This window comes from Leopardus geoffroyi, chromosome B4, assembly GCF_018350155.1.
Source record: "Leopardus geoffroyi isolate Oge1 chromosome B4, O.geoffroyi_Oge1_pat1.0, whole genome shotgun sequence".
Lineage (NCBI taxonomy): Eukaryota > Metazoa > Chordata > Mammalia > Carnivora > Felidae > Leopardus > Leopardus geoffroyi.
Window position 1 is genome coordinate 7,640,877 of NC_059341.1, and position 8,869 is coordinate 7,649,745.

Here is an 8,869-nt window from a genome sequence, read left to right on the forward strand (position 1 = left end):
GTTTTCAGCAGAACGGTAGGAGTTCAGAGTGTAAATCTGGAATCGAGCTGCCTGGATTTCCGTTCTGACTGTGTCACTTACCTGTTGTGCATGTGACCTTGGGCAAAACAAGCAGTTCTCTGCACCCTAAGGTTCTGGTCTATAAAATGGGGGTAATTAGAGCACCCACAGCACCGCAGTGTGATGAGGCGTTCACGACTGGCCCGGGGCCAGCTTCTCAGAACTGTGCTTGGCATACAGTGAGCCACATGTCAGTGTCAGTATTATCATTTTTATTTCTGGCCATAGTTTGGCTTCCTCATTCCCTTACAAGTTGCTGGAATGTGCTTCCTCCAAATGTAAAGGTGAAGAAGGGAAAAAGACATTGTCCTTAATATATGTCTCAATGGATCGAATGCTAAGTTGACAGCTTCTCTTAAGCAACATCTTCATTATAAAAGGAAGGACTAAAGAAAAAGAGTGTGTGGTCCTAAAGGGCCCCTCAGTCTCAGACACCACTGATGAGCGAGATCATCTGGCTGAACCTTGAGGGTAGCGGAGGAGGCAGGAGCGTTCAAGGCCATGGTCTTCCTTTTGTTAAATGGGATGAAAGTTGATCGACTAGTAGTACCTATGGCCACCAGGTTAGTCAAACTGAGACTTGACGAAGAGACTGATCATAATAAGGTAACAAGACAAACAAGCAAGACATTTGAGTGGCAAGGTTGCGTGGGTGGGAGGCTTGCTGTTGAAGTAACTGATGCTGTAACTTTATTGCACTATTATTTCAGTCAAGGGAAATATCTGTGACAAGCCAAGACAGGGCTGTGAAACAATACACGCTTACTGTTCTGTTCTTTCTCTCTCTCTCCCTTTGTTTCTTTCTTTCTCTTTTTTTCTCTCTCTCCTTTCCTTCTTCCCTTCCTTTTTTCCTTCCTTCCTTCCTTCCTTCCTTTTCTTCTCTTTCTCTCTCTCCCCCTTACCCCCTTTGTCTTTCTTTCTCCCTTTCTTTCTCTTTCCCTTTCTTTCTTTCTTTCTCTCCTTTCTTTCTGTCTCTCTCTTCTTTCTTTCTTTCTTTCTTTCTTTCTTTCTTTCTTTCTTTCTCTCCTTTCCTTTCGTTTCCCTTCCTTTCATTTTCCTTTCCTTTCCTTTCCTTTCCTTTCCTTTCCTTTCCTTTCCTTTCCTTTCCCTTCCCTTCCCTTCCCTTCCCTTCCCTTCCCTTCCCTTCCTTCCTCTCCTTCTCTTCCCATCCTTCCCTTCCTTTCTCCATCCTTTTGTTATTTTTATTTTTTAGGTGGGGATTCAGCTCTTCTATGTTTGCAATAGCCATGGAAATGACCTTGGTAACCCACATGCATTGTGGGCAGCTGCGAAAGTATGGGTTTCTATCTGCCACAGGGCTAAAGAGACATTCCTGTCAGAGCTGAATTGTGAAAAATGTACGGCGGATAAAGGGTCTGAATACATTAAGTCAATGTTAGAAACAAGTAGAGAATTGTGGAGGAAGTTTGGGCGAGAACGGCGAGACATAACAAAGGAACTTAAAAAAAAGTGACGAGTTGAATGCAGTCTTCGCTTCTTCATTAACTTTGTTTTTGCGAATCTGCACTGACTTGTTTCGACTACCATTACTGTGATATCACAAGTGTATATGCAGAAAAGCAGAGCGTCGTTATTCAGCGTGCTCAGAGATTTCCTCAACACCCCTGCCTCGTCCTTCCGAGAGCAGTCAGCACATCCAGCTTCAAACATCTCTACAGGGAGGAAATAAGTCAAATCGAGCAGTCAGCACATCCAGCTTCAAACATCTCTACAGGGAGGAAATAAGTCAAATCAAGCAAATTGAAAACCTAACAAAAGGAAAAACACCTCTGAATGTTTGTTTCTGTTGCTACTTCCTCTGTGATGGCGATCTCACCTCTCAGCTTTTCACTGGCTAGAGAGTATCTTCAATGAAGTGAGGTGGGTCAGGGACAATGAGATGTGAGGCTAAATCCTTAACATCAGAAATAATTATTGTCCTACCCCCCACTTCCCTTAGATCTGTAACTGCTCAACCTGTGTAATTTATTCCTTTCCCGGCCACGTCGGGAGCCTGTGATCTCACTTTTTTAGAAATGCCGAAGGATGTATTTATTGCTACAGTTATATTTGTGTACCTTTCATGTGTCACTTTTTTGGCAAAGATGCTCTCATGTTTAAATCTCATCTGCTCACGGAGATTATAAACTCCTTGAGGGCTGGGCCGTATCTTAGGCTGATTTTTCTCCTTGTGGCCATATGCTACATATACTCGTGGGTTCTCAGTGGGTATCTGATGCCTGACCGATGCTACGCTTGGGCCCTCTTTTTCATGTGGGTTTGTACGCATGGGTTTCTCTTGTCCAGGGGCTGTGCGGTCGCCATTTACTGGACGTTTCCGCTGGCCACAAAAGAAGCGTGAGATGCTGGGTCCTCTGTCTGGCTGGACTCTCCCCTGTCTTAGTGATTTGGTGTGCCGAAACCCGGGACTGTTCGCATTTGAAGCAACTCTGGGTGTCTTCTGCTGGGAGTCCGGGAGACATTATCCTCTTGCCTGTAAACTCTCCCTGGATTTACAACATCGCCTGGCTCGCTCTGGTGGCCTGGCAGGGGTGGGGGATGGGGAGATGAGAACAGATGAAAAATAAGTTCCTTGGCTTGCTGTTTGATCTCACTTCTCACTTTCCTGCAGCCAAATCCAGAGAAATGAAGAAAAAGCAGACACAGTTTGGGGGTTAAACCTTATTTTCACAATGGATTGGGGCTCTCTGGAAGTCTTTAAGTGTTCTCTGTCTATAGGTAAGTAAACACAAATGGAGAGGCAGTTACATTTCCTTTTTTATCTCCATTTGGAAATAGACTTAAGGTACTACCGTTGACCTCAGCCTATGAATATCATCTGAACAATTTTCCAGACTCTCGCTTTTCATTTTAAAGCCAATCTTTGAGTGGGAATGTTCAATCACAACATGCAGGTAACAAATAAGCAAACAGACAAGGTCGAATTTATCAGCGAGTGTTCAGGCCATCTGCTAACAGTTCCAGGTATCTGATTCCAAAGCAAACATATCATATAGCTATTAGGATCCCCTAGAGGCATTTAAGCTAAGTGAAAGGCCAAGCAATGATCTGGGATACAGATTGCCACTGTAGTCAAAGTCACTAAAATTTCTAGAGGTGGAAATTTCATTTTGTTACTTTGGCATTACATTATTTATCATGGTTTTTCCCTTTGTGAAGTTTTATGGACATGACGATTATTGAATTGGATATACAGATAAAACTCATAATGACAGTAATCACCGTTCGCTCCCTGCTTGTCGCCGGGTATTTCTGGAATATTGACTGGCCTCTCTGATCTAAAAATCCCTTCCAGCTCCTGTGAGCACAGGCCAATCAGCCAACTGTACCTCAGTTTCTGTGTTTGTAATAAGGCGATACGAAGCCATTGATTTATTCAATATTGCTATGTTTGTGATACACCAAAACAGAGTATTACTATGGTCAGTGGTAATAGCAATTTACTCAGAAGAAGTCTCTGGGAGAAATACCTCGAATCTTAATTGCACGGTGAGATAAAACAGTGTTCATCTGCACCCCACTGCTTCAACTTCATGTGGCTTTGGTGGAGATGGGGGGGTAGGAAGGGCTATTTGACTCATAAGAGGTATTACCTTAGACGAGATGGTACTACAGTGAGTTTGTAGGAATTGGCCCAACTGAACTCATCCTGTTTTGTTTTGTCTTTTCTTCTTTACTTGTTAGTTATGTAAACTTCCGCGTTAGGCAGCCTGGATAACGTTGTCTTCTCTACCAAACATTAGAACTTATTAATTATTGTGATGTGGGGTAGTTGGACACGGTTTGCGTAATCAGATAGTGACAAAAAGATAACCATTTTCCTACGACATATTTCTTGGCATTTCTTGGCTTTGCAATGAATATTATTTTCAGTTCAGAAGTAATAATCCCGAAAAGAAAGCACTATATTTTTTTGTAACTGCTCCTTTCTATCTCACTCAAAGCAACATACTCTTACCAGCTTTTGTCTTTAGAAGCTGCGTTCTTGGACTCCTACCCGAATATCTATACAAACACACACACTGCTTAGGCTCCCATCTACACGATACACGAAATTCACTACATTGGGCTAGATTCTCATGAGATGCCAAGTAGCTGGATAATTAGATATCATTATGTGACTGCATAATTTTCTCTTTCATTTAACATTGTTTAGCAGTTTTGGGTTTTTTTTTGTTTTTTTTTTTTTTTTGACCACTATGTTTGAGGCTCGTTGCTTATAATTTCTGTCCTGGATACTTCCCTAAAGCTTGTGAGACTGCTTTTAAAAATATTTGCGTATGTGTTTGTGCATGTTTGAACTGCACAGCAACTCCTGGTGGGTTGTGCTATCTCTAAATCTACACACCAGACCTCAGAAAGTCTCCAAGGAGAGAGATCGCTGTGCTTCCTGGAGATACATAATAGAGATCGCTCTCTTTCTTCATTTGGGGCATTTTGTTATTTCCAGCACTGAATCTATTCAAATTAAGTTGGATTTCCCAAACTTGCTTGATCATAAGCCATGCCTGCAATGCTTACAAAACCGCATATGTTCGGGACCCCTTTTTAGGGATTTTGATTCCTTGGGTCTAGGGCGGTGCTCAGGAATGTGTATTTTCAACAAACATCCTAGGAGATCTTTAGACTTCAGTGGGTTTGAAAAGTGTGCCTACCGAATAAAGACTGGAGTCACTACATTCTCAGGGACAAGTAGCCACAGAGAATTCAGCTGATTAATTGAGTTAGCTTTACAAAATCATCTTGTAGCTTCAAATAATGTTTAAATAAAAAAATTAAACAGCCTACACATGCCACCAAATTGGGGAAAACGAGCCTTTCCTTTTGGTCTTTGTGAAACCATTATGTTCTTAGAAGACGATCCAGCGACAGCGTCGGGAGCCCTAAGACCACGGTGGTGGCCATCAGGGTCACCGTAGGCGAAACAGCCCCAGACTGGTTGTCAAAACACCACCCAGTTCGCTCAGTCGCTTGCCTCGCGGTCCAGGTTTCTGGCAGGAAGAGACTCCCTGACCACCGTCTGGCTCCAGGGACAACGTTCATACTTGGTTGAGCGGGGGGAGCGTGGACCCTCCCCGGGGGTGCCCAGGGAGGTGCGCAGGGTTTTTACTCCACTTGTGAGAGTGCACAATTAGAATGGCAGAGGGGGGAAGTGACTGTGCCTTCATGGGTGACCTTGCGCATCCTGAGCTGCTGTTTTCACCCTCCCTGGCCCTCCCTCTATTGTGAAATCACGGCCCAGCTCGTTTTTCTTGCCCGAATCCACCAAGGCCAGGCCCACGTACGTGGAGACCAAACCGACTTCCTTAAAGTGCGCAAAAAAAAAAAAAAAAAAAGAAAGTTGACTGGATGTTTTCTCCTCCGTTTTCACAATTTTATTAGTCTTTAATAAGCGTTTTCTCAGAGCTTGGCAGTTTCCGAGTGTTTTAAAATCATTTTTACTAGCTACTTCGAACCCACACCTGTGTGGTAAGTCTGTGCTTTCAGCCATGTTTTTACAGGAGGTGTGGGACCCAAAATGAAAAGGAAGAGACACAGAATTTCACTCTGAGGCTCTGTCCCTGGCTCGAAACCACAGGGGCAAAGGGAGGACCTGCCTGCTTATTCATGTTCTGCATTATATAAGCGGTAGAAGGGAGGTGGTTCCAAAATACAGAAGCTTTCATTTTGTTTTGTTTCCAGAAAGAAGGCTTCCTCGGAAATATGACTTCCAGTAAGTTTAGGAAACCGGAGTCTGCCCCTTCAGGTTGACTGTATTGCTTGAAAACAAAACAGAACGAAGAGGCCGACAGAACTTTGTAGAAACTGCTGTGTAAATTCCAGCTGCTGAGAATCCCTTTGGCCGTGGGACTTTGCGGTTCTGACGCATCCCTATCATGATATAATGATGTGTGTACCTTTTCTTTACATGGAGGTCGTTTGATTTACAGAAATGTAGGCTCGTGATTAAGATCTAGGAATTTTCTTGGGGAACTTTCTGAGTCTCCAACCCTCTCCTGGAACGACTCCTTCACATTTGGCCTACTGGAGCTCTCGCAAAAACTAATTACCGCAATTCCAAAGTGAGTTCTGAATCGTTCATTACTTAACCCTTCTCTAACCCAGTAGCCTTCTCTAGTCACTTTATCGCGTCATTTATTGGGTATTTGGGAACACAACCAGAGGATCCACAACCGTGAGATGAAGCTGTTAGCACTGAATTAATAAAGAATATACTCACGTAAGGTGACTGCTCTAGTGAAATGTATACGCTTATAAAAGCATAGCTTTTCTTTCCCCTCCAATCGATAATTGAAAAATGAATTGCTAGTTCCTTGCTCATTAAGAAACGTTTCAATATTAAGCAATATTTTGACAAATGGAGAAGACTCGAGTTACATAAAGATTTGTGGAATTATTTTATTTGCATACACGTGTATTGCTACTTTATTTTTACAGGCATAATTTTTTTTTTTTTTTTTACAAAGTAGTAATGCGATTTTTGTGACATTGGAGGGTGAATTTATCTCTCTGCCTTAGCTGGACTGAATTTAATGTTACTTCTTATGCTCTACCTTTAATGTAGACGGTTATAAAACACACAGTCCAGCAAATTGGAGCCCAAGTCAATAAAAAACTTCCAGTATATGGAATTAATGAAAATGGAAAATATTTATTTATAGTTAATACCTTGTTAATTGAGGGAATTGATTTCCTTCCTCAAGGCAAATATAAAAATTCATACTTAAGAACACGTATTTTCTTTTTCCATTCACTGTGAGTCCACAGACCAAAAACATGCAACACATATTTTTTTGTGAGAAATATGAAATTATGTGCATGCATCTAACTAAAATGTATGACAAAATAGATTCAACATTTTTTTAAGTTTTTCAATGCAATCACACATACTATTATGCGTGTTAGCATATTTTTATTTACTTTGTTCTGATAATGTTTTTGCTTCATACTTTCTAAAAATGTTTTACCTTTATGCCAAATTATGCACTTCAGAATGATGCAGTAAAAAGTCCTTCTGTATTTTAGCAATTACTCCATTGAACAACTTTTGGAGGGGTAGTGTGAGAGAAGATAATTTTGCCCAAAGAGACCGAATATAATAAACTAAATAAATAACTCAAGAAGCTAAAATTTCTTAAGTGGAGTTTGGTGAGAATCGTAAATTAAACAGGGGAAGCATCGTTCCATGGTAACTTTTACATCAAGTACGTGGCACTGATATTAATTGTTCTTTTTTGTCTGTCTCTGTCTTTTAATTAATGTTGATCCTCACCATTAGTATCGACAAATTGACGTTTGTGCCATATTGTCTTGTCACAGAACTTTGTGTATCACTGGATGGGCCTGGGTGCTGGTGGCCTCTTCTCGTGCTGAGATGTCTTCGCAGGCAGAGTGGAACTCTTCTGCCGGTTTGTGAATCACGGCTTAGGTTTTGCAACTTTGCGATTTCTTCTGTGGCACAACTTTCGAAACTGTCTTTTGCAGCAAACACTCAACGGCAATATCTCTTTTGTTTCTTTCTGTTTAATTAAACGGGGAAAAGAATAAGAGAAAAAACAGAGGAAGCCAACTATCTTGTAAAAAATAGATGATTTCACTGCAACTGGGATTGGCCTGTGTCGTATCTTCTAAGCTCGTCGTTGTACGGCAAGGGGAAGGGTTTTAGCTGTGAAGTAGTGATTTCTCCAAATACTATGGGATCCAGTAGTCAAGTGCACCATCCAGGAATGACAGTGATAAAGATGTAATTAGCCATCATTACATCATTGTAGTCAAGTTTACGGTACTGCCTAGGAATAAACACATTTCTGTTTTTCAGTATCTTTGAAACTCAGGGCCAGTCTGTGTGAGTCAATTGCTTAGGCAGGTCTTTAGAACGAACGCTCGTTTCCTAGGGCAAGAGGATCAGACTGGGAGAGTTAATTTACCTGTGGTAACGAGCCTGACGGAACGAATCCAAAATGCTAACCGTGTATGCAAGGAACACAGAATGGAAAGTGTCAGCGACCAAGGTGGTAGCAGTGATTCAAAACATACATATCAATGCTTTACCCCCGGAAAGAAACACACAGACCCCTTCCAAAAATTCAATCTCAAGACATGCAAACAAAGAGAAACCCAAGACTCACAGTTCATTGGAATTCACAAGGGAACGTTTTCGGGACGAATGTTGCTTTGACGTTGTCTAACCGATGCAGAGGGAAGCCAAACCTGTTTTTAATTGCAAAGCCAAATGGTTTATGCATGGGCTCTGCCATGCTTGTGAGAACATGTTGCTTTTATAGCCCCCTCCTCCTCCGTGAACACGAGACGAGGCTTGCCAACGCTGTGTGAGTATAGTCACATTTAAAATGAGAAGCCTCGCAGGTGTTTTTAAAGGGAGGGGGTGTCAATCTGTCAAAGGTGTCACTCTAAGTGGATCTATCTGCCTGTCTGTTACCACTTGCTAATTATGGATTTGGGTGATAATTGTCATAAATCTTGCCATGGAACGTGCAATAAAATGCTTGTTCTGGGGGTAGAGGGTGATGTGCGGAGGGGGATAAAGCTAGAATCTCAGGGCTTGTGATCAACAGATCACAAAGCCTGTGCTGTAGAATCGTTTCACTATTCAATATTCCGATGAATACACATATTGTTGCATCCGTCAGGCTGCTCCAGGTAACATCGCTGGCATTCCATTATAGGAATGGAGAGCGTACACAGAACAGAGTCTGTAGAGAATATTCTCTCCATGTGGCCGGAAAGGACCTTCAGGAATACTCTGTCCTCATTAAGGCCATCCTAG

General features: G+C 42.0%; 1 long non-coding RNA gene across 1 annotated transcript; it reads right to left on the reverse strand.

The window, feature by feature from the left end:
• Nucleotides 1–6,455: 6,455 nt before the first annotated feature.
• Nucleotides 6,456–8,410, reverse strand: LOC123590482. The gene is made up of 2 exons (XR_006708782.1): nucleotides 8,211–8,410; nucleotides 6,456–7,871 (listed from the first exon to the last, which is right to left on the reverse strand). It is a non-coding gene; the product is annotated as an uncharacterized LOC123590482 (long non-coding RNA).
• Nucleotides 8,411–8,869: the final 459 nt, after the last annotated feature.